This window comes from Liolophura sinensis, chromosome 3 (assembly GCF_032854445.1).
Source record: "Liolophura sinensis isolate JHLJ2023 chromosome 3, CUHK_Ljap_v2, whole genome shotgun sequence".
NCBI classification, from domain to species: domain Eukaryota; kingdom Metazoa; phylum Mollusca; class Polyplacophora; order Chitonida; family Chitonidae; genus Liolophura; species Liolophura sinensis.
The window spans coordinates 17,560,645-17,588,151 of record NC_088297.1 but is presented as its reverse complement, the minus strand read 5'-3'; the positions used below and the strand labels follow the sequence as shown (position 1 = coordinate 17,588,151).

Below are 27,507 nucleotides of genomic sequence, written 5' to 3'. Positions count from 1 at the left end.
GGGCCATTGCTAAAGAAGTTTAATACAGCTTGACTTAAACAAGAACGGGACGAGGAGCATCGAGTGAACAGAAAGCTAGGCTGTACAAATATGAAGAAAAGAACGGAAAGGCGATTTTCAGATCCAAGAAAATAATGTCCCAGACCTGAGTTCTACTATTTGTGGAACACATTCTGTTAAAATGTCGAAGAAACAGTAAAGATTACAATAAAGATAACATATCAGACCCATGAAGTTATACGCTGAATTACGATTACCACAGGGAATCGTCAGGATACTCATATCATAGATGGATTGAAATTAAAGTGCTATTATGATGATGGATTTGACCTACTTTTTTTATCAACCTCAGACCTATGACGCCGAGTAGTCATTAGATGTGTGTAGACCTACATATACTGTGTCTTCTAGTGGTTGTGCGAGTCCATGCCGCCAATGTGCCCCCGCCACTGACGTATCATGTCGAAGACACTTGACAAGACACCCCATTCAGCCACATTATACTGATACTTTGGCCTTCTCGATGCGAATGTTTCTTTTCAGGCGCGGTTGGAGATCACGCGTGGTTGCACTCGTCTTCCATATCTGCCTGTACCTCACCCGTTGTAAGTGATCATGTCTAATTGTCACCACTGTTCGCTGGAGCTTCGTTTAACTCACCTGGGCAGCTATTTTTTTGTGCGTGTATTCAACGTTTACCTGTGGATAAGTGGACTTTTCATTTACCGGTAAAGTAACTTAAGCATAGTTATTGTAAACATATGGGCCCCATAATTTATATGAAAAAACATGTAAGTGTACATTAAATAAAAATGCAAGGGTACTTTAAGTGCATCCTAATACCCGAAAAGACTGGTTAATGGTATAAAAGTTTTGATGTGTACCGCTCAGTTAATAGTGTACGTCATTTCAAATAGTGGTTATAGTATGAAGTACAGTACTTTTCTACCAGGAAGTTTTAAAGTTTACAGTCAACTAAAGTATACATCAACAAAAAATAATAATAGTGCCAGTATTTTTCAAATAACCTGAATTCAGGAAGGCTGGAATATAACACAAGTATCATAGTGCTGGGGATTTGTGGAGGTTTGTTTATAAACAACGTTAGTGCTAGGCAACTAATGATACGCAATACGTGTCAACAGTCCATATCATCCCTCAAACAAAATTCGGACGAAACTAGATCAATAGACTGTACAGCGGAAGATATATGATATACAAAAGGATTATGGCTGGAAGACACCCAAGAGCCTAGAATAAACTTCCACTCTTTTCCTTGTACCTTCCGTTTATTTATTTATTTATTTATTTATTTGATTGGTGTTTTACGCCGTACTCAAGAACATTTCACTTATAAGACAGCGGCCATCATCATGGTGGAAGGATTCCAGGCAGAGCCCGGGGAAAACCCAGGACCACCCGCAGGTTGCTGCAGACCTTCCCACGTACGGCCGAAGAGGAATCCAGCATGAGTTGGACTTGAACTCGCATTGGTGAGAAGCTACTGGGTATTACGCCGCGCTGAGAGATTAACAACCGCCACGGAGGCCTCGGATGACACGACTGAAGGTCCTACTGCTGTTATTAGAGGTGTTAAGGTATTATACTTTTCCAAAATATTTCATTTACACAAAAAATTACAGGTGATATTCACAAGTGACTTGAACGGCGACCCCACTACCAGGATACGAAAATTGCAGTAATTGAGATTTGCCCTGTGAAGATTATGGAAGTGTGGGCGAAATTTCAGATCGCTGAAGCCTGCTAAGTGAGGAGTGTGGAAGTAGGGCCGAAATTTCATATAGCTGAAGCCTGCTAAGTGAGGAGTATGGCAGTATGACCGAAAACTCGGATCGTTAAAGCTTGTGCTGTGAGGAATATGGAAGTATGGCCGAAATTCCAGATTGTTGAAGCTTGTGCTGTGAGGAATATGGGAAGTATGGCCAAAATTCCAGATTGTTGAAATTAATCTGTACTATGAGAAGTATGGGAATGTGGCCGACAAATGCCGTTGGAGAAGCCTGAACAGGGAAAGGGACGACAGGGGAGGGTAATTTGAGACAAAAATCGGTACAAAGTTGACAGTAAAAAGAGAAACCTACATATATGTATGTAAAAGAGTTATGAGTGAAAGAAATTCAAATCTGTCATATCTACCAGTATATACAAGAACTTTGCATAATTAACTCCGTTCTGTTCTCAAAGAGATGTTAGCAGAAAGATCTTAAATAAAAATTGAGAGATCAAGTAGACCATGACTGAATGGTTTATAGCTGTAGGATATTTTTTTACATGCTTTATGATATAAAAGGCTGGGGAGTAAAACCAGAGCAGTGAAGAGAGTGTGATAGCAACAACTTTTCACATGTAACCGATGAAATACGGCCTGTTGTCAGATCATCACAGTTATGGTTGTGTTTGTTAACTGTTAATGCAAATGCTCTAAAAGCAGTAACTTATTCGCCCACTGGTAATTAGCAAATGGTCACACGCAACCGATGAAATCCAGCCTCTTGTCAGTTTACCTCGGATAGAGTTTTATTCTACCTGTTCACGTAAATGTAAAAGTAACCCGTTACACGCCCCTTAGTCACGCTCTAATGACCACGCGGTAACATTGCACTATTTTAAGATCGAGGTCGAGTGATTTGAGCGAAACAAACACTTCCTTGAATTTTAAATCCTCTGAATACTATGGGTTAATCTGCATGCATTGTGCTTGATGACAACGCAGGAATTTCCGGCACCTACAAGCATTATCAAATACAACAATTAAAGAAAAAAAAAAACATTAACGATAACTAAACGAAAGTCACCCTCGGGCTTTGAAAGCAAAACGCTTTTTAATAGCGGACATGAAATAGAGACGTAAATAAGTGGCACAAAGACGGTGTGCTCTGGAGCATAATATGTAGACAGATAAACTACGCTTTAATGAATTCTCCGCTTTCAAACATAATTGCCCTTTTGTTATCTCTTTTGTAATTTAACCTGGATTGAAAATACATTCCAGAACTTTTAAAAAACTGTTAAAAACTTATTATGTATACTCCTACAGGACGATTATCGCTTTAAATTTATATGTTCCAGTCAAACAACATGCATTTAGATGTTCCAGTCAAAGATGTACTCATATGTTTCAGGCAATCAATAACATGTATTTATATGTTCCAGTCAAACAACATGTATGCATAGGTTGCAGTCACAGAACATGTGTTCATATGTTAAACATGTATTTATATGTTTCAGCCAAACATGTATTTTATTTCCTGTACTTCAGGTATAATCATATTGTACTCACGCCGGTCTTTATGTACTATATAATCATATTGTACTCACGCCGGTCTTTATGTACCATACAATCATATTGTATTCACGTCGGTCATTATATACAATACAATCATATTGTACTCACGCCGGTCTTTATATAGCATACAATCATACTGTACTCACGCCGGTCTTTATGTACCATACAATCATATTGTACTCGCGGGTTTTTATGTACCATACAATCATATTGTACTCACGCCGGTCATTATGTATCATACAATCATTTTTTTACAAAATAATAATAATAATAATGACACCATTACTGACAAAAATAGAACACCTTTACAGGGAGCATCAAGGTATGATCAATTACAGGTATGTCTGTCATCTGACAACTTCTCGTACACGCTTGACCCGTCTTACACCTTTTACATTCACAGAGGGGCATATCATATACCTGTGAGAGTTAACGAGTTCATTTACTTTGTTCGGTATACAGGTGTATGTCGTCTGTCAGTGGGAAATTCAGTTCACAAGCTGCTAAACGGGGCAGGTTTTAATGAAGCGCACGTGATTACTATGGCAATCAAAGTACCGTTAGATTTGTTTAGTTATTTTAATGTTGTTCAACACAACATTCACGACATATGTGTAGAGAAAACAAGGGAAAAAAGGTGGAATGCGCTAACTGACCTTTGGCAAGTTACTGACGGATTTTTCCATGTGTGACATTCAGACTTACCTGTCATATATGTCAGTGTTACGTGCAGATAACGTTACGTGCTGTCAGCGTTACTTGGACATGTACTCCGCGTTACTTGCACTCAGCGTTATATTTGCACTCGGCTTTACGTTTACTCAGTGTTACCTACATTTAGTGTTATGCGCACTGACCGCGTTATATATATACTGTAGGCGCGCAGATGCCATAGAAAGCATTCACAAAACTTCACCTAAAGCCTATATTGGTTGTAATCGTAAACGATACTGTCTACGTTACATTAAACGAAATGCTGAGAAAATGGTGCCGGTATATTGAAGGTAAACATATTACCCTCACCATGCATGTACATTGGCTTGGTCTATCATAGAAAGAGTTGAACTATCATCAAGTCGCGATAACAGTACAAATTCTTTTCAAATTACTTTTTTTCCGCGCCGTTTGATCTCATTTCCAGCAGGTTAACGAATGCGTCAGTGGAAACAAGTCAGCTGTGGTGCGTGTACTTAAAGCATTAACTGTAAAGATTTTTATCTCTCCTTGTGTCCTGAGCATGAACTAGATCAAGATCCTTTTCAAACGTCGCGTTATAGGGTTGATTATGTCGAATTCTGCGAATCGTATGGGATAGCGTTTGTTATATTTTCCTTCAATTTTTCGAATATCGAGAACTCGATGGACAAATCGCACCGTTTGAACGTAGCTAAAGTAGCGAAGTTTTCAATCAATAACAGTGTTTCGCTTTAAATACCTGGGCCCGGTTTCACGAAACCAGTAAATTGCTTAATTGCTTGAGTCGGAGCCAGGAAGTCCAGGATGGAGTGTTTCTCGACCAAACCTTAGTCAAACGCTTCCCAAGTATAGTATTACGTTGCTTAAGCAAAACACTTTTCCTTAAACAAAGTAACTTAAGAAGTTTCGAGAAACCGGAGCCTGTAGCGTAGGCTATATGCTTTCCACACCTTCTCTATATTTATTAAAGCCATCAATCAAATAAATAAATAAATAAATAAATTATTAAAGCCGCATTCAAACGAATTCGACACTTGCAGTCGGTAAAATTTGTAGAATGCTAAAAATTGCATGAAATTATTTATTCATATGATTGTTGATTAAGGCTATTGACGAATTTTTCACATACACGATGGCGGTCAGTTCATTGAGTAGAGGAAACCGGAGTACACTGCGTAAACCACCGACCTTGGTATAGCACTGACGAAAAGTCCCACAAGTGACGTAGACGTATTCTAACCGTATTCGTGAAAGACAAGTGGCTTTCAACGAGAGTTATAGACTTCTCAAACGACTTCACGAGCGAAGTCAATCGTTCAGCGTCACGAAGACGTTTATTTAGACGTTTATGACTAGTTGAATTTGACGAGTCAAAACGCACTTTGCCACAAACAGCTGTATGTGAGGGTCCGTTGATTGGTCCGTCGGTCTGTCGATCGGTTAGATTTTTGACATCCTTTATATATATCTTATAACTATAGCCATTCACTTTACGAAGTGGCCTGCGTGCAAGGCGACATGGACTTTATATGCAGAATGTCGCAGCTATTGCGAATGTTTGCTCGTTTTGTAACTCGTCTTACGACATCGGAGAGACATTTTTCATAGCTGGCACATATAACAGACACAAACTGAATAAGACGGATGTCTGTTTTGAGTGGTGTCTCAGTACGCATGTGCATAACGTGTCATAAGTGGGATAAAGAAAAGCAGATAATCATGCCTACGGTACAGCATTACAGTCTCCAACGACAGCCCAAAATTCAACTCCAATCCATTTTCTTGAAATGTATTTCTCTAAATTTTCGAGTTGAAACTGTCTTCAAACCGATGTAAAGAATCAAATGTCGCAAACTGTGGAGTAAAATACACGGATTTTCACTTAACTGAACGGTCGAGGGTCCTAATGTTTTAACCCGTCACGTGAATTTGTTTATCTCGCAGCCATGAATTCTCGATCATGCCGACTGGAAACAGTTATTCAGCTTATAAACTCACGGACGGTCCGCCATATTGATTGTGCTGCCTCACTAAAACACATATGCATCGCATATCAAGGTGTCGTATAACAGGCATTTGTATGATGTCAGCCGTCAACCACAATGGACATACCCGGTTAGTAATTTGAGGACCAATTTCCAAAACAACGTTCAAAGCACAAACCATCAAATAACGTCGTAATATACTACAACGATAGTATATAACGACGTTATAGGACGGAGTTGTTATGTAAGAAAATCATTTAACAGATTTCAATGAAAATGTCGAGTTCAAAGTCATAATATGATAAAGACGTACAGCACAGAGAGAAAACCCAGTGCAGCGACGACTGTGTGGTAGCTGCCAAATGGTCACACGTAACCGGTGAAATACGGCCCCCTATAAGTCAGAGTAGCGACGACAGTGTGGTAGCTACCAAATGGTCACACGTAACCGGTGAAATAAGGCCCCCTATAAGTCAGAGTGGCGACGACAGTGTGGTAGCTGCCAAATGGTCACACGTAACCGGTGAAATAAGGCCCCCTATAAGTCAGGGTAGCCACGACAGTGTGGTTGCTGCCAAATGGTCACACGTAACCGGTGAAATAAGGCCCCCTATAAGTCAGAGTGGCGACGACAGTCTGGTAGCTGCCAAATGGCCACAAGTAACCGGTGAAATAAGGCCCCCTATAAGTCAGGGTGGCGACGACAGTGTTGTAGCTGCCAAATGGCCACACGTAACCGGTGAAATAAGGCCCCCTATAAGTCAGGGTGGCGACGACAGTGTTGTAGCTGCCAAATGGCCACACGTAACCGGTGAAATACGGCCTCAGTCTGATTTTATTGTAAGTGTTCATGCAAATGCATAAATAGTAGCAAATCACACTCTCCTTAGCTCCACGACTTAAGCAGAATTATGTAAAAATTGTAGTGATGTTCTTTGTAATTAAATTAGACGCTGCTGGTCTAGAATTACTCCAAATGCTGTGTTGGCATCAAATTTAACATACAATCACATTAAAAACAATGCAAAAGGATCAGGATGCTTAGACCACCAGCAGAATAGTGGTTTATGCAGGACTGACCCAACACTGGCTTTACAACTGGGTATCCCGACATCGTGCTGCACAGTAAAGGAAAGGCCAATGCTTGGGTAACATTTACAATATAAACAAAACACACTTCCTGAAAACACGTTTAACGGGATACAGATCTCAGTTAGCATTTCCTTGTTAATTCGGATAAATGGAGTTTCAGTGATTTTTAGCCACTAATTTTTCGAATGTTTTTTTTTTGGGTGGGGTTGGCGGGGGGCCTGATTTCTACGCTATTTTTCTGCGTGCCTTTTGATACATGGGAGTCATTTTGTAGGGGGAGCTTTGAAGTTAGCCCGATATACGTACTGGGGAGGATATTAGTTGGGCGAATTTATACACTCGGAAAAGGGGTGACAAGTTGTTGTCAAGCTGACACTTCGCACCCATATAATATCGGAGAGGATGTAGCTAAAACATTGGACCATCATGGTCTCTCGAAATTTTAAGTAAAACAAGTGTTTAGTTTTTAAACACATTCTGTTACAGTTAGGAACGCTTCCTGGTGTATATTGTAGTAAGCATGTCAGATGTTTACATAAAGACACAATAAACACAAACAGTCCAGTAAGCTTGACCTGTTGTGCTTATTGTGACAGGGTCATTTGGGTTTTTTTGTTTATACTCGTCATCCATGTAATGGACATCCCCTTTCCCTGGTCGCCCCCGGTACAGGTCAGATACGCGCTTGGGGTACGTCATGTTATGATGCTGTTTGTATGACGTCACTCCTCGCCACTCTACCGTCTGCAGCTATTCTGACAGGAGCGCTTTATGTAATTTTACTGCCGAGTTCTAAGCGATACCTAGAAACCATATTGCTTACATGATTCTGACCATGTAATAATGAGCTTTAGTTAGTGTTCGTTAGCGTTTATATATAGTCCTAATAAGCTGCATTTGTGGGTAATTTATAACAGTTAGTGTGACAACGTTTCGCTTGTGCTAGATAAGATGGCTGCCACCAAATAATATGGCTACAGCTAGCGGACAGTTCAAACCGGTGCGCGAGTTGTATGGTTGATCACCACATGTTCAATGTCATTTACCTATTTCTGCATCATAACGTTATGTCATTCTGTCGACTTTTCTGTTGCTTTCAGCGAGATAAATGGTTCGTTCTATGCTGAATTTTGGTATGACGTGGTATTACCACATTTGCACATGTAGTTTTCAATGCAGCTACGTGACGACGTTTCACTGAATTGTCGTACAATTGTACCAGACTTCGATATATCAGTTAATTCAGCTGTCGTGATTCATACCAAATTTGCCCGATTAGGATTTCTAGTCTCTAGTACTAATTAATGGTTACTTTGCTTTACACAGATGTTTTGACTGTGATGTAACGGTATTCTGGGCTGGATACACCGTGTATCTCCTGGTGTGTTCCTGGTCAACAGGGGTAATTAAGTTTAGCATGATTTGTCTGATAATTTCTTTATCATATCGTTTGCAACAATATTGTTATACTTTGATGTGTTCGGCTTTGTAGTTTGCATTGAGTAAATATAATGGTGCGCACTCTTTACCAAGGGTTTACTGTGTATACGATGATAACTAATGAACCATCTCTCTGGACTAAAGATACTTAAATATGCATTATTCTCTAATCTACACGAATTGTGTATTGCATATGTTTGAAATGAACATATCTTTGTAACATTACTTATGTCACATTCTGTGTTTATGTTCATAGGGTTATTCACGGGACCAGTGAATAAAATTGCACATATGAAGATCTCGCCACCACAAGTTGTGTGTTATATTAAATGTAAAGCCGATAAACATGTAAACGTATTCATTATAACGCACATGTTTATATCTTAGACATATGACAATTACCATATATTTCACATGTCACATGTTCACTTAAATAAACATTTTTACGTATTTATCGGAGGGGCGTGTTTCTAAAACCGTAACAGAAATGTGTTTAACCGAAACACTTATTTTAGTGTGTATTGCTTACACGATGGTTATCAAAAAGCTACACAGTTTTGGGTCTCGCAGATGTAGGGACTGCTCAGTCGCACTGAACGTTAACATGTAAAGCAAATGGAAAATGAAGTGCAGTCAAACTCCGAGGCCAGCCTACCGCACAGAAGTCACCCCGAGTACGCGTGTAACGATAAGTTCTTAGCGTGACGTCATTTTCTATTTACAGGAAATCTCGCCGGCGTGTGCGAGAGCAATCTTGGTGTACACACAGCTATATAACGGAAACAGGTAAATGTATGCATGCACAGTATAAATATCTGGAAGTAAGAGGCGTATGTGTGTAAATCTGCGCAAGTTTATTCATTATTTGTATAACCGTGAAATATCAGCATGACCTTTAACAAAACAATCTGCGAATAATTTCTCACATGCATGCATGCACTAAGAATAATGCTATTGCTTTCGAAAACATCTTTTGTTGTAGGGGAGCCTAACATGCACGACGAGATACATTTGCATTTGACTCACATTTACTTTTATATTCAGAAAAAACCATTAATATCAATAATAAATAGAATTTTACAGAATAAAGTATGACTACAGTAAATATTGTACGCGCCAAAGATCAGTGTGGCGGGAATTTGCCGATGGGTGGGTAATTTTGTCTCTCATTCGAACGATATATGTGTAGTCTTTATTTAACAGCCATGCATTCATTTACTTACTCTAACGTGAACAGGGGTGACACGAGAGGAACACACCTAAGAATCGTATCACATGTCTGGGACACGAAAGGAACATATAAAACAATCGTATTTCATGACTGGGACACGAGAGGAACATATTCAACAATCGCACCACATGACTGGGACACGAGAGGTACATATACAACCATCGTATTACGTGACTGGGACACGAAAGGAACATATATAGCAATCGTATCATATGATTAGGACACGAACGTATACAACAATCGTACCACATGATTGGGACACGAGAGGAACATACACAACAATCGTATTACATGACTGGAACGCGAGAGAAACAAATACAACAATCGTATCACATGATTGGGACACGAGAGGAACATATATAACAATCGTATCACATGAATCGGACACGCGAGGAACACCCATAACAATCGTATATATCACCTGATTGAGACAGGAGAGGAAAGTATTCAACAATACTATCACATGACTGGGATACAAAAGGGACATATATAACAATCGTATCACATGATTGAGAGACGAGAGGAACATATATAAGAATAATATCACATGACTGGGACACGAGAGGAATATATATAACAATCGTATATCACATAACTGGGGCACGAGAGGAACATATACAACAATCGTATCACATGATTGGGGGATGAGAGGAAATATATGGTATCACATGATTGGGATACGAGAGGAACATTTACAACAATCGTATCACATCACTGAGACACGAGAGGAACATACACAACAATCGTATTACATGACTGGAACGCGAGAGAAACAAATACAACAATCGTATCACATGATTGGGAAACGAGAGGAACATATATAACAATCGTATCACATCATTAGGACACGAGAGGAACATAACAACAATCGTATCACATGACCGAGACGCGAGAGAAACGTATACAACAATCGTATCACATGGCCAAGACGCGAGAGGAACGTAAACAACAATCATATCACATGATTGGGAAACGAGGGGAACATATACAATAACTGCATCATATGATTGGGATACGAGATGAACATATACAACAATTGTATCACATGATTTGGGCACCATAACACTGATATCATCAATTGACATACCCACGGCTTCATTCAACAATTTAGGTAATCTGTTTAATATATTTGCCTTGTTTCGCTTAGAACAACAATTTTGCATTACTCTTGTAGAGGCTACACTTATTTGCATAAGTACTGGTATCGTCGACTGTTCAACGTGGATCAGACAGGAATACACAATATTTGATTTATTTATTTGATTGGTGTTTTACGCCGTACTCAAGAATATTTCACTTATACGACGGCGTCAAGCATTATGGTGGGAGGAAACCTACGACCATCCGCAGGTTGCTGAGAGACCTTCCCACGTACGGCCGGAGAAGAAGCCAGCATGAGGTGGACTTGAACTTACAGCGACTCCATTGGTGGGAGGCTCCTGGGTCATTACGCTTCGCTAGCGCGCTAACCAACTGAACCACGGAGGTCCCGAATACACAATAAGCACGACGTTCGTCACAAATGATGTTGTTTCCAGCATTACGGTGGGAAAAAAACGGGGAGAGCCCGGACGAAACCCACGACCATCCGTTGGCTGCTGGAAGACTTTCCCACGTACGGCCGGAGAAGCTGAAAGATTTTCGATGAAATCTGTACTGAGCATTTATATAATTATTAGTTGTTTTGAAGTGAAGCTGAAAGTTGCACTGAGAGAAAGTTTAACTGTATTAGAGTGATGCTGAAAGTTGCACTGAGAATAAGTATAACTGTATTAGAGTTAGGCTGAAAGTTGCACTGAGAATAAGTATAACTGTATTAGAGTGAGGCTGAAAGTTGCACTGAGAGAAAGTTTAACTGTATTACAGTGAAGCTGAAAGTTGCACTGAGAATAAGTATAACTGTATTAGAGTGATGCTGAAAGTTGCACTGAGAATAAGTATAACTGTATTAGAGTGAGGCTGAAAGTTGCACTGAGAATAAGTATAACTGTATTAGAGTGAGGCTGAAAGTTGCACTGAGAATAAGTATAACTGTATTAGAGTGAGGCTGAAAGTTGCACTGAGAATAAGTATATGTTCAATAAAATGTTCGATAAAAACTGCACATGCTGCATATATAATTTTATTGAAGTGAAATCAAATAAAAGAAAACCGAAACGTTACTCGGAAAGGACAGACAGTTTCTAACAGTAAGATTTCCAAAGATTTCCAAAACCGCAATATTGTGTGTGTATGTGATCTTTTAATGTCCGTCTCGGAAACGTTGGACTTGAGTCCAATCCCGACTCTGGTCATTTTACTTTTACATTTGCGTCATTCAGTTTATGCATCAGTTTATTTACTATTGAAATTATTTATCCATGAATTCATATAATTTCAATGTATGTAAGATTTTTTTTCTCTTTTTTCCAGCTACAAGCATGTACATCCGCAATTATTCAGATGGAAAAAACAGATTTCAACCAACACACGTAGGGAAATTCAATTGATTCACTGAGCGTGCCAAGCTTGGAAGAGCCCGAGTTCATTCAATGTTTCCCGTGGGTGAATCAAAATTCATTGTTTCCGACTGCTAAAGCTCTCATTCAATGGTTATTCATCTCAGTAAACGCACGAATGCTTGTTTTCACTGGACCGAGATGACAACGAGCTTGAGGACTTGACTGACAAAAGCAGATATAATCCTTTGATCGTGAAAAGAACTAATAGGTGAAGTATTTAGAAGCGATCAACGTCTGTCCTATGTCTTTTGTTTACGTGCAGACACAAGGCGTAGTGTGTATGAAGGTTGTGCCTGCTAAGCCACTGATCATTCATTCGGAAGACTTATTCTCTTTGGAACAAAGCTTCCGTCCATTGAATAGTTACGTACGTGACATAACAAACTTGGAAGATCCGATTACTGAAAGACAAAGGAATATGGCAACACAAGAACGGAATGGATACTAAGGAAATGAAAGGAAAGAATACTAAGGAAATAAAAGGAAAGGATACTAAGGAAATAAAAGGAAAGGATACTAAGGAAATAAATGGAAAGGATACTAAGGAATGGAAGGAAAAGATACTAAGGGAATTGAAGGAAAGGGTACGAAGGGAATTTGAAGGAAAGGGTGCTAAGGGAACGGAAGGAAAGGGTACTTAGGGAATAGATACTAAGGAAATGGAAGGAAAGGAATGGGACAGAAAGTGATTAGAAAGGAAAGGATATGGACTTAAAGGTAAGGTTGGATATATAAAGAAAATGATAAAAAAGGAATGGAATGGAAAGGAAAGTACACCACAGGACACAATAAAGGACAGAAAAGGCAGGGAAAAATACAAGCAAGGAGAGAAAAGAAAAATAAACAGCCGACCCCTAAAACACGAAAGTAGATCCTTCGCATTTTGTAAATGTATAAAGAAACTGCGTGGGGTTATTAGGGTTAAAATAAAGGCTTGTGTAGATATATCTGCTTACCTTTTATATGTGTAATAAAACACATTTTGACAAGATCGATCCTTTAATAGTTTCAGCGTAAAACACAAAATAAATAGATAAATAAATAATTGTTACAGCCAAAGCTTGAAGCAAACCGGTAGGGCTTTGCACCGATTCAGTTACGTAATGAGTTATGTTTTTATTATTTGCAACACGACTGCTATTTATGAACTCATTCGTGCAGGTCAAAATATGTGTACCTAACCTACAATAAACTGTTTCGCCTTCTATTTCCCCCCCCCCTTCCCCCCTCCGACCAAAAGAAAAAAATAATAAAGAAGCATGTTAAGGCCTCGTTTTTCGATTTGGCATTTTGACCACGAAAGAAGAGAGTATGTAAATGCCCATTTGAAATCCCTGTTAGACATCTAGGTAGACATATCGTGTTTTGGTCACACTAGCCTCGGGTTCAAACCCGGTCTTGGACAGGAAATTTGTAGATGCCTTGGTAGATTTGTAGACTTGCCTTCGACCAATATGGTGAGTATACGTATACGTCACTAGTGAAGTTCACTAGTAGCTTGCCACAGGCGTCTCTCTCTCCCACAGTATAGTGAAAACCAGACATGGCGTCTCTCGCTCCCACAGTATACTGACACCAGACAAGACGCCTCTCATGTCCACGATATACTGACACCAGACACGTCTCTCATGGACACGGAATGCTGACACCGGACTTGACGTCTCTCACCGCCATAGTATATTGATACCGGACATGACGTCTCTTACAGCCTCAGTATACTGACACTACAGATGACGTCTCTTACCGCCACAGTATGCTGATGTCAGACATGACGTCTTTCAACGCCACAGTATACTGACACTGGAAATGACGTCTCTTACCGCCAACAGTATACTGACGCCAGACATGACGTCTCTTACGGCCATAGTATACTGACACCAGACATGATGTCTCCCTTGACCACCGTGTACTGACACCACGCATGACGTTTCTCCCGGTCACAGTATATACTGACACTAGAGATGACATCTCTTACGGCCATGGTACACCGACAACAGGCATGACATCACCGCCATAGTACACTGACATCTGACATGACGTTTCTCACGGACACAGTACAGTGACACCGTGCAGACCAGCTATTTGAAATGTCTCGTGTGTCACTATTTCAACCTTCATGAAATCAATATTTTCTTGTAAATCAAGCAAATACTAGAAAATAACGTGTGGCGCAAATATCAATGCAGCAATCCCTGTAAAATTAATACAGCAATCCCTGTATAATCAATGCAGCAATCCCAGTATAATCAATGCAACAATCCCTGTATAATTAATGAAGCAAAAGTACCGTAACAAATGTTTTCCCCCGACAATGACAGTGTTAAATTTCACTATTAATGAATAATCGAATGATTTCAGCTTCACATAAATAACAAGACTGAAAATATGAACGTCATTGCTGCAATTTGCTTGAAACACCTCATATCTACCATACACTGTCGTGTTTACACTCACTGTGTTTGATATCATAAATAAATCAATTGTTCAGATGAGCCAACGTTGGCAGAACGGCTATTGTTATCAATAATATATTTGGAGGTATAAAGTGAAACACATGGACAAATCAGCCGATCTGTCAAATTAGACTGATTGTACTTTCCACCAAGCAAATAGAAACTATGCTGTCACACTGTGGTTCATGAAGGTGGTTTACAAACGTTTGCAAGGGAAAAGCGGCTGTGTGGTGTCTACGAGGTTACACCCTAAGAAAATAAGGTGCCAGATAGAACCAATAAAACTTCCTGCCATTGGATCGCACAACGGGTGTATGCCTTTATGATTTCTTAACAGAACCAGTTAGGGTTCTACTAAAAAAATAACGTCCACCTTCCGGTAACAAAAAAGTGTTTTATCAAGTATACCGTAACTGAGAATCCAACTTCTTTAGAACATGTTTCTTAACTGAAATTATATTTCCTCATACTCCAGGCTTTTAGACTTATGCAATGACAAACTTGCGAATGGAGGAAATCCGGTTGCCCTGGGTAACTGAATGATCTATTTACTGACGAGCTTTAACGAACCACATGTGACGTAAAGTTGTACGTAATGTGGTAGAACAATAGTGGTCGTCAACTAAGAAGCGCTTGACAGCGCCTTCCGCCACACAAGACTCATCGACCCCTTATTGTCACGAACAGCGCCAGCGGGAAGATTTACAAATTTCTTGTCCAATACCGGGTTTTGAATTTGCACCTCGAATGTTCGAGCAATTAGTGTGGAATCGTATTTCCTTATAGCATGCATTAAGCCTACGTAGGATATTTACAAATGCAGTAGGTGTTAACATCGATTACGAACGCATCCTCTTCTACCCCAATTAATGATTTAGTCTATTCTCGCCAATCAGTTTAAGCGCTATACGGATATTGCTATCACTGAATACATTTATAACACTCAGTGCTTGTTCGTGCCAGTTTTGTCTATGGCTTAACCAAGCAAGCGAAAATGCATTAGTTCATAGACGAACAGAAAAAAAGCCTCGCAAAACCTTTACTCTCTCGCGTTACATCTGATATCAAATGGGTGGTAAGAGAAATGAACACCCGCGCGTGTGGCTAGCCATAGCTCTATATTTGTAATAAAATCTCCAAATGTTTACAAACGTAGAGACTGCAATCAGCAAGTAATTTCCCCTGTGTGATGCCAACAGCTGTTGTGCAGGGTTATATGTAGCGATGCCTGTGCTCGACACAGGCTTTAGGCTAGGCAACTGAATACGTTATAAACTAACTGTTCCGTGCAACACATGTCAGTATTACAACAGAGGTAAATGACCGGCCACATCTGGCAAACGTAAGCAAAATGTTCGTTAAAAGAACGGGATTGGATTCATTTGATTGATTGTTGTGTAACGCCATAAGATTGTTTCACTTATAGTATGGCGTCCAGTTTCATGAGTGGAGAAAACCAGAAGCCCCCCAGCGTAAAAAAACGACCTTTGGCAAGTTTCTAACAAGGTTTTCCACCTGTGACATTGATATTTTTGGACGACCAGTGATGTTTTTAAGGAACGCTAGTCTGCATTTTAAGGTCACCATTTTGACAGCCGATCTGTCAAATTAGAACGAAGGTCATTAGAAAAGTGAAAATACACAACTTTACCACAACTTCTTAACCCTCCTCCCCTGTTTAATTATTTATTGATCTCATTGGAATTTCACTACCACACGGCATTTGAAGATTGACAATGGACGCTTGCTGGCTCAGTCGAACTGAAGGGCTGGTTTTTGCCGTAGACTTTCAAGCCTTTTGATCAGTCAGGTCGTGGGCTCGAATCTAGCTCTCGCTGTTTCGACTGAAGCTACAAAGTCAGGAGGCTTGTCATGTATTTATCGAAGACAGTGGTTTATTCTAGGTAAACCGATTTTATAGTCCGCCAACGTTACGCTGATCGCCGCCGTATTTACAAGTAGAAATTAAGGAGTAGTCCGTTAAATATCACTTAACTGATTAAATAAATCACACATTCCGAGATGAGCATCGTGGCTGGGCTATAAAAGCAAGCATTGACTTCAGTTCATTATTGTATTGATTGTTCTGGTGTTTTGCTTTCAGACATCGCTAAAAGATTAATTACATCTTCAGGTTCACTTTTGCAAATAATAAGCCGCCCTCATTTATATCACTGCACTAGCTGCGAACGTATTGGAGGAGTTGAGAGGTGTTAATGGACATGTCGGAAATGGGCCCAGTGTCGGAAATGAGCCTGGCGATAATCAATTTTTGAACTCCATTTTGTTCTCAGTTGACAAGTGATATGTGAATGAGCAACCTAACGATTACACAAGACATTTGGGTCTATCATTACCCTTACCTGATTCCATGTGTAAACTGGTGCCCAGATTATAACTTTTAATCATCATCGAATCAATGCCTAAGCTTCCCTCTTTGCTCACACATTTTTTTGCCCTGACGATTTGTTAGTAAACTGGTAACGTAGAACTCCCATGTATTACAGGAGAAGAGCGGCAAGTCCAGCTTGGACCAGAGTTCCCACCGCGGGAGGAAAACTGTACTCCATTGATTATGTCGCAAAAGGGAAAATATTTTTAAGCTATTCCAAAAAACAAAACATTAACAAATCCAGAATTTGTGTAGAACAGCGATTTAATAAGTTTTTCTTTGAATTCCATACCGCGTACACTCTTTGAATAACTTAAACATTTTAACTATCAGACATTCGTATATAAGCCGTCAACCATAAGCCACGCCTCGAGCCAATAGGCACCAAAAGAACTAACAAATTAAATTTCATTCAAAACAAATCACCGAATCAAGAGTTACGCTTGTATATAAGAAATTAGGACGTAAACATGCATGTAGAGAGAATAAAGCGGTCGACAGTTTTCAGTGAAGCCGGAAAGACGCACGGAATGTTGTATTCGTGTAAAATTAATCAGTTTTTAAATTGATAGTAAAAGTTGTCCTTAACCAAAAGCATGAAAATCAGTGGCGCTTAGTTAAATAGTAAATAATCCTAATGTAACGCCGCCACAGTCGTATGCCCGGTTCAGAAATACGCAGATCGATACAGCCTTCGTTTCCATTTTGTTTTTCACCCCGGTTTTCCAAATTTATTTATTTATTTGATTTGCTGCACTTGAACTCACAGCCACCACATTGGTGGTGGTGGGGGGGGGGGGGCGCTCCTAGGCCATTGCGCCGTGTTGGTGTGCTAACCCCCTCGGGCACGGAGGCAAACGACTGTATTCTAGCTTCCAGTTAGGCCACGTGTTCGAATACAACTGTCGCTGGCTCCACCGTGTAATTTTTCAAAATGACCGCTATCAGATATCCCTATTTGTTGAACTCAGCGAATTATGTCCTACTGAATACGTGGGGTATATAACGGATTTCCGTTTTTTTTTTTTTCACGAAAGACGAATAAACACGTTCCTCACTAAACTAGTTGGAGAATGAAATAGTACAGTTACAGCACACTGGAAGAAGTCACTTCAGGATTATTCTCCGTTACTGAAACCGGTCTGCGAACTTTTTTTCTTACAAGGTCTACATTACATACAGGCACTTTTTACAGTGGCCATGGACTTGTATCAACGTCCAATGTAAACAGGTGGATTTGGGGCAAGTCGTTGACTAGTTACACAAACCTATACACACGTGTACAAGCATATTCACACAAGCGGTTCACATGTGATGGAGCGTGAGTTACTGAGGAGTGCGGCATGCTCTGGTCTATAAGCCCGCTTTCCACCCATGCCATCATTAATAAGGTTTGGACAGAAATCTTAAATAACGCCAGGGTCCCTGAAATCACGGTGATGAAGCAGGAAGTTATGTCTAAAAGGCCTCAACTTTTTTTATTTCTGTTAATTCTCTGTGTTTAGGCTATGTGTTTCCATTTACCCCAAATTCTACACAATATTATTAGAACGCACATTTTCCACAAAAAAATGAAGAATATTACCCACCCCTGAGGTTATCATGGCGACAAAAAGCTATCGAAAGCTGAAAAAAAAAACGTTTTCATGTGAAGGATGAATTTTTGTTCCTGTCAGAAATGGTGGTTGTTAAATTTACGACATAAGCAGAAAGGCAAATCACGCCCTGTATAGGGCAATGAGTGTGCTCATATTCAGAAGTTATTCAGCCGGTACATCCGGGTTATCACATGAATAAACGTGAACACTCCTCATGCACGAATAATGACATACGGGTTGACAAAGAACTGTCAAAAGCGTCAAATACCTGCATGTGCCCTACCCAATATTATCACTCTAAATCTAGGCGTCAAAACAGACATTCGAAAACCAGCCGGCAACCAAAATGGGTGTTTCTGGTAAATAACCGCATGGTCAATTCCCAAAACAACATGCACTACAAACCACCCAGCAAAGAATTCTATAAAGCCTCTCCGTCATCGTATATACCGGTATATATAGGTGAGAAATTCTTGATTTCATATAAAACCAAACCAATAAATAAAATTGTAACAATTTATAGAAATTTTAAGGTCAAATGTTTCCTTTGTGTCTGTAATGCTAAAGTTAACATATCATCTAGCAACACTCAAATTGGCAGGGGGCGAGGGTTATAAGATAACGCGTGTGAATACGGAATGACCCTTGACATTTAAGTACCACTACACCCAAACACACTAACTGATATATGCAACTTCATATATGTAATGATATATGTAATTATTTTTTTTCAAAATTTTTCCAAACCTACAACGACTATAACTCGACGAGTATGACGAGATAGGACGCGGGTGTCATGAGCGTACAAAGGTATATATACTGCTCTTGCGCATCACATCCCTGAGATAACATTACACATTCCTCTGCCATATACTTCAAATGTCAAATTTGTCTCAGACTATTCAAAGTAAGTAACTACAACACAAACAGAATTCCCACATACATGGGTTTTTGCTTATGTACATGTTAGTCAGGAGAATCCGAAACATCAAACGTGAACGAATTCCACACATGTTGTACACTGGCCGCAATGCAGTAAAGAAAATTCACGATAATGAAGTCTGACGTGCTCAGGTTATCTGCAGATACGCACACGGCTAAATCACAGAGGTATATTTATATGGTACCTATCTCCACATTTGAATACATTCCAATATGCGAGTGATGTAGAACACAACAATATATGGAGAGTAAAACCATCGAAGACGGTGTGATACTTGGCAAATGGTCACACGTCACCGGTAAAATCCGGCCGCTTATCAGATTTCATCAGTTGGGGATTTTTCTAACTGCTCATGTATGCGAAAAGAGTGAGGAGCCAAAAGAGTGAGGAGTGAAAAGAGTGAGGAGTGAAACCAGGGCAGCAACGACAATTTGCTGACATGTATCTGACAAATGGTTAGAAGTAACCGGCGAAATGCCATCTCTTGTCAATTTTACCTCAGTTTTATCCTAGATTAACTGTTCATGTATATGCTTTAATAGTGTACGCAGCAACAGAGGCAGCCCCCTGTACCACCATTACGTGAGGAGTATCAAGCAAAATAAAATAATGATGTCCATTTCAATTTATTAAAAGGTCTCAGAATTATTCAAAATGATGTGTTGTTATCGCATTTCACAGAGTTCGACCTTCTCGTGTTATCTGATAATACATGTATGCAGGCAGTATATATTTTGTAGGGTATAGCTCCATATCATTAAATGCGATAGGCGGTTGTTAGCTCAGTCCAGCTGTAAGATGTGTTTACCCAGACGTGAACGATACACTTGAGCATACGGAACGGTATATTCACATCTACCTAAATAACAACATCAAAAACCCGTTACTAATACTCCAAAAGGTATATAACGCCAAGTCTTACCTGTTAGAGGGCCCGCGGGGTGCGCTGCATACACGTGTAGGCAATATATATCCAGGCGAAAATGTCAGACAGCAATCAATTACCACTGAAAGGCCAAACACCAAATCGCTCTCACAGCATAGGGTATATCATGTACGACTGACAAGCCGGTAAATATTTATCCTGTTTGTAAGTACGTCAGTGTGCACGGGTACGCCTGGGCTATGGAGCGAGACATTGCACGAGGAGAATCGGAACAGTGAACCTGTAAGATACTATCTGTTATTGCGCGGAGGTTACGCCAACACCGTGTCGACATGACGTTCATGCCGATATAGCTGTCACACACGCTCATGCCAGTCGTTGTACAAGGGTTTAGCGTGTACGCCGAGACGGCCCCGGAACATGGAGAGTGAAAACACAATAGGTGTCCTCGAGCTTTGTACAATGCAACCCCGCGTGTAACCTATTTAGGTAGGATGTAGTTTGCATCATTGAAGAAAAATGCATTATTGAAACGGAGGTAAGGTTTAACAACCGCACCTACAACCTGTATATTTAGAGGTAGGCCTAAGCCGAATTTTGCCGAAGATTTTAGACGAATGTTACTTTTGAAACGGATGAAAGTTTTACATAGTTAATTTTTGCACAGAACAACTGAAAAATTGCGATGTTTCGTGAATTTCTATGAGTTGGCCTAATGCAGCACTAAAACATATATTTACATTATTTCGTTGGTATTTCACAAGTCGGACTCACGTATTTGTTCGTGGTCATATGGATGCTAGTTCAAGCCCAACCATAGACAGGGAATATGTAAATTCCTCCGCTGTCACTGTTCGTGGGGTCATGGTGCCAATATAAGCAGTCGACGACGCTCGTGTGGCCGTTTGCAAACTTTAACCTTTGGCTGAAGACCACTGGTGTGATTCCCACCAGTATGGTGTGAAGTATCTGTACGTGACATGTAAGAAAGCTCGTGAGTAACTTACCAAAAGAGTATGCATGGCGTTAAAACAACAATCGAATAAATAAATAAATAAATCTAACGTTTTCCGGGAATCTATCCTTACCGCGTGGTTAGGTGATAAACTTTCAGGACGTGGGCTCTTACTCATTCCCAGAATTTTCAAGACTCACTCATGTGATCTTACATGCAGGTCATCGAAGACCTCTTGCATTCCACCACTATGGCGCATGTCCCACGAGGAAATCAACCAAAGAAGCTTCATTACCAAAGCTTGTTGTTTTTTTTCCAATCACACCGATCAATTTAATTCATATATTTACTTATTTATTCATTTTATTGGTGTTTTATGCCGTATTCAAGAATGCTTCACTTATAAGATGGCGGCCAGCCTAATCCATGTAAAATACCAATTGTGATTAGTTTAAACCGGCTGGGGACTTGGAACTGGGGGCTGAGAACCCACAGGGTCGAAAGATTTGATAATATTACCCCCAAAATTCATTTGTGGATTTGATCGTTGTTTGATGCCATACTGCATTAAATTTTCACTTATGCAAATGAGGTCACATTAATGATTTGGAGAAACTGAACTCCCGGCCGTAATTTGCCATGCAAACTTTGGCAAAGTACTGACCAACTTTCCCATGTGTGACCTATAGACTACAGCCCAGATCAAATTGATGGAACATAAGTGGCCTTAATTAAAGGAGCTTAAAACACTGCACAAAGGGCCCGGGGGCTCGAAAGTGCCGTCAGCCGCTTTTGGGGGCCCCAATATGAACACCTCGTGCAGGGCCCGTAGTGTGTGGTAGGGCCTGTACACAGACATATACACAACGACTAAGCAAACACTCCGCTGGGGCAGGTTATAGCTTTTGGCAAGCGGTCTAACACAAAACTGCTCTTTTGTGCGAGACGATTGTCGTTTTATTCACAGTCTAAAAAAGAATATGGGTATACAATACGGTCTGTATATCGAATATCATATGAACCAAACCACAAGCCCTCCACCACCAGCCCTAGCCCCCTGGTCTAAAACGTGATGGACAGTTTAATGACCATGGTCTAAGACGCACGTGACTAAACAAGACGGGGACACGATATATGATATAGGCAATTATACAGCATAGCTCGATAGTACTTAATGGTCTCATGATACTATTTTGATAAAAACTTGAATTTTTTTAACTGTACCCGAATCTTGATAATTACAACAGAACACGCAGTCCTTCCCTGAAAAGTTAGGGTGCATTGACATTAAATACATCGAGGGGGGTGTGCCGTAGAAGTAAAGCATCGTGACTACTCCAAACAAATTTTATACATTTATTTTACTGGTGTTCATCAGTATATGCTCAAGTACACTTCACTTATACCACCACAGTATATCCTCAAGTACACTTCACTTATACCACCACAGTATATCCTCAAGTACACTTCACTTATACCACCACAGTATATCCTCAAGTACACTTCACTTATACCACCACAGTATATCCTCAAGTACACTTCACTTATACCACCACAGTATATCCTCAAGTATATTTCACTAATACCGCTACAGTATATCCTCAAGTACACTTCACTTATACCACCACAGTATATCCTCAGGTATATTTCACTAATACCGCTACAGTATGTCCTCAAGTATATTTCACTTACACCGCCACAGTATATGCCCAAGTATATTTCACTTATACCACCACAGTATATGCCCAAGTATATTTCACTTATACCACCACAGTATATCCTTAAGTACACTTCACTTATACCACCACAGTATATCCTCAAGTATATTTCACTAATACCGCTACAGTATGTCCTCAAGTATATTTCACTTACATCGCCACAGTATATGCCCAAGTATATTTCACTTATACCACCACAGTATATGCCCAAGTATATTTCACTTATACCACCACAGTATATCCTCAAGTACACTTCACTTATACCACCACAGTATATCCTCAAGTATATTTCACTAATACCGCTACAGTATGTCCTCAAGTATATTTCACTTACACCGCCACAGTATATGCCCAAGTATATTTCACTTATACCACCACAGTATATGCTCAAATATATTTCACTTATATCACCGCAGCATGTCTGCATGACATGAGAAACCGCAAGCCGTTAACCAATTAACAGCAGATTAAATCCAGTTGTCAAATGCTCTCTTTTTACAGAGGTTGTTGGCAGGCCTGCCCACGTCGGGCAGGAGAGGAGGCCAGCAGCGATCGCGCTGGTGAAATGCTCCTGAGCAGGTAATTGGGCCGCGCTGACACGCTAACCACTTCGGCCTGTGGCCCCCACTATAGATAGAGTGCATGCGTCGCCGAGTCTCTTCATAGTTTGCGCGGCTGTTACATCAGTCCAAAGTATATGAGTCAACACAACTACACGGCATATTTTTCAATGCGTTGGAACTTCCATTGAACATTTCTTTAATACGTCAACGCTTCCACTGGGCTTTATTTAATGCGTCGCCACTTTTATTCGATCTAACTGTTTAATGCGTCTCCACTTTTGTTAGACCTAATTTTTTATTGCGTCGCCACTTCAATAGAGCCTAATTTCATGAGGTGCCACTTCTGTAAGGCGCAAATTTTAATTCGGTGCTACTTCTATATAGTGCGTAATTTGGATTGGGTGCCACTTCTTTATAGAGCGTATTTTGTATTGCGGTGCCACTTCCATGCATACAATATACACCGCTACTTTGTACACATTTCTGTATTTTCTTTTCTTCTTTTGATTGCTTTGTAACGCCATCCTCAAAAATTGTTCCTTTACATAATGTCTGTCAATATATTGGTTGGAGAAACCTGAGTGCTCGGAGTACACCATCGACTTTTGACGAATTATATTCGTGACCAAAGAAAGCAAAAGGTCCGAAAAAGGTATTTGAAACCACGTAGATACGTCTCCACTTTCATACGTAGCTTTTGTCACCATCTCTATACGTCGCCACATCCACAGCGCCTGTATACGCCACAACATCCAAACCACCTGCATGAGCCACCGCTTCCACGATATCCGCATGCATTGCCACTTTCACAGCATCTGCATGAGTCGCCACTTCCACAACATCTGCATACATCCCCACTTCCACAGCATTTGCATGAGATGCCACATACACACAACATCTGCATGTGTGGCCACTTCTACGACACCTGCAGAACAGATACGACAACGGCACTCGAGGCCTTCATGGCTGTTGGAAGGTCTTTCAGCAACCTGCGGATGGTCGTGGGTTTCCACCTGGCTCTACCCGGTTTCCTCCACCATAATGCTGACCGCCGTCGTATAAATGAAATAACCTTGAGTACGGCGTAAAACACCAATCAAATAAATAATCAAATGCAGGGTGGGGGAACTTGTGCCTCACATACCAAATGGCCAGTCTGACCAAACTAAGGGTTTACTCAGTACCTGAAACTTATCGCCATGGAAAAAGTGAACTATTTTTATTAAATATCAAATTTTCAAAGTTTGAAAATCCTGATAATACATGTTTATTCTTCCGTGTACAGTACAAGTGAAATCCTCAGGCCGTTCTTTATAGCATTCGTCGTGTAAACATTCGTGGGCAACTGCATGCAACCGATGGGATTTAGACGCTTGTGTATACATACATGTGTACGTTTGCGGACTTATTGGGTACATTTCATGGGACGTTGAATCCCCGCATGTATGCTTAATTGGGGTTTTACGTCGTCTTTAATAAATCTTTAACAATCGATACATGAGTCATCATTAGTGGTTACATACACAGTGTCCATGCCGCCAAAGTGCTGCCGCCATTGAAGTGCCATACATCAGATATGACAGCCCACCCGTTCACATTAAACTGACACCGAACCAACGGGTCATGTTTCCTCGTTCTAATCATTAAACCAGCCAAGTGGTCTACATTGGATGTTGAAAAGGCATGTATAGCCTGTATATACGGATTTGCTAAATAAAGGAGACTCTCTTTTTTCATCATAATTTCTTTGAAATAATTCAGTAATTCATAACTGATAATCCAATCGGAATTCATACACTGGCAATATTTCCCGCGGTAAATGCGAAGGTATTGCAGCAACCTTTGGATGGTCGTGGGTTTTACACCCGGCTCTGCCTGGTTTCCTCCCAACATAATGCTGACAGCCGTCTTATAAGTGAAATATTCTTGAGTACGGCGTAAAACGCCAATCAAATAAATAAATAAATAAATACCGCGGCAATATTGTAGACATCTACACACGATATATGGCCACCGGTAGCCCATTTACTTTATCGGTATAGACGTCACGGTTTCTGAACGTGTGCGCACGATAACTCTTGCCAAAGTCATACACCTGCTTCCGTGTTCCTCAATACATGATTAAAGTGACGTTTGAGTTTACACAAAGCACGGCGTGTGTATACACTGAGGAAATTAGTCTGTTAATTTTAACAGAAAGTCTGATGTCTAAGTGATGATAGAATGTATCCTATTATTAAGACATAATATTCTGTTAGTTTAATAGAATCTTTACATTGAATTAATAGAATAATGGTATTATATTTAACAGAATAATCTGCTACAGAATACATTTTAGCATCACTCGGATAACAGACTTTCTTTAAATTAATATTTAGCGGATTAATATTTTGAGTGTGGTAATCAAAAACGAGGAAAACTTTGAAGCCATTGCCATTAGGTTCCGTAATGTACAGTTAGTTGTCCTATTTTTCTTTTACAAAACACGTAACTCGCTACATTATTTATTTTAATTCCACAACTGAAGTCATTTGTAAATATACCATTCGGATGAAAACAGATCGCTGTGGGTTGGCTGTACGTTTTAGAAGTTGTCCATATATATTGTATGCCTATATACGATACAATGCGTTACTTTAGCGCGATATTACCCCAGCCACAAAACGTTTATTTCAAACGTCACAGCGGAAATGGTGTATTTTTATATAACTTGGTCGACACTTAAGCTATGGGAGGTACATGCAATGCCTATAGGGTTGCGATATAGCTACGCGTAAGTATTTTAGGCTGTGTGAGGTATATGAAAAAATAAACCCTCATTAAGTTAATGAATTAAAGCTGAAGATACAATCCAAACTACTGGGATATCGTCCTATAACCATGCTAATATATTCATATATTGCAAGCTTAACTGTCAGCGCGGGCAGATTAAGTTAGAATGAGGTCGACGACCCGTAAAGAACATGTATGCAAGAAGTAATTAAATTTGTCTGTATATAGTTAATTTAAAGTTAGTTCTTCATAATGACATATCGGGCAAGATCTAGTTTGCGACTGATCAAATACGAAAATAGTGACTGATAATTTCGTACTGTGTTGACAGAAGCAAATTTAAGCCAATGTAAGTGTATTCATTAAAGTCATTAATTTAAAATATATATCCAAGATTATCTGATAAGCAATGTCCCTTGAAGTTTTAGAATGTCATATTACTTTATCTCTATTACACGGACTTGAAAGTTTCATTTGCATACTGGGTTAAATTGTTTCATGAAAACAACAAGAACGAACGTACCTGGATGCATGTCCTCAAGCACACTGCTTGTTACTGTGTGTTGATTACAACAAACACGCACATTAAAAAAGAAAACAAAAACAAAAAACAAACAACACAAATATGTTCGGACAAAGTTTAAATGTGTTTTTTTATTGGTGTCTTCATTTAATGTATAGACACTGCATTAAATGCCTATGTATACAAGGCAATACTCCGTAATACAAAGATAAAGGTGTTGTTTTGTTTCTCTCACGACGTTGCCTCCATCTCTCAGACTGAATGACTTGGAATAATAATGCTTTCACGAACCTTACCTGTATATCACTAGGCCGTGCTCTAAATGCTGCCGCATTAAAATACAAACCGACGACATCAGACAGAAATGACGCCCGACTCAGCCACAGTATATACTGACATCGGACAAATTAGTACACCTGTAGTCTTAAGTATACTTACTACTATCTATATTA

The 27,507-nt window shown here is 39.9% G+C and overlaps 1 protein-coding gene and 1 long non-coding RNA gene across 2 annotated transcripts in view; one reads left to right on the top strand and one right to left on the bottom strand.

Moving 5' to 3' along the window:
• LOC135463660 (solute carrier organic anion transporter family member 4C1-like) overlaps positions 1–20,865 on the bottom strand; it is a 38,631-nt gene extending 17,766 nt beyond the window's left edge. Inside the window, exon 1 of the mRNA XM_064741027.1 lies at positions 20,561–20,865. The gene's annotated coding sequence lies outside the window, so the exon portion shown is untranslated. The remainder of the gene's footprint in view (positions 1–20,560) is intronic.
• LOC135464138 (uncharacterized) lies at positions 7,746–13,321 on the top strand. The gene is made up of 3 exons (XR_010443634.1): positions 7,746–8,482; positions 9,245–9,306; positions 12,164–13,321. It is a non-coding gene; the product is annotated as an uncharacterized LOC135464138 (long non-coding RNA).
• Positions 20,866–27,507: the final 6,642 nt, after the last annotated feature.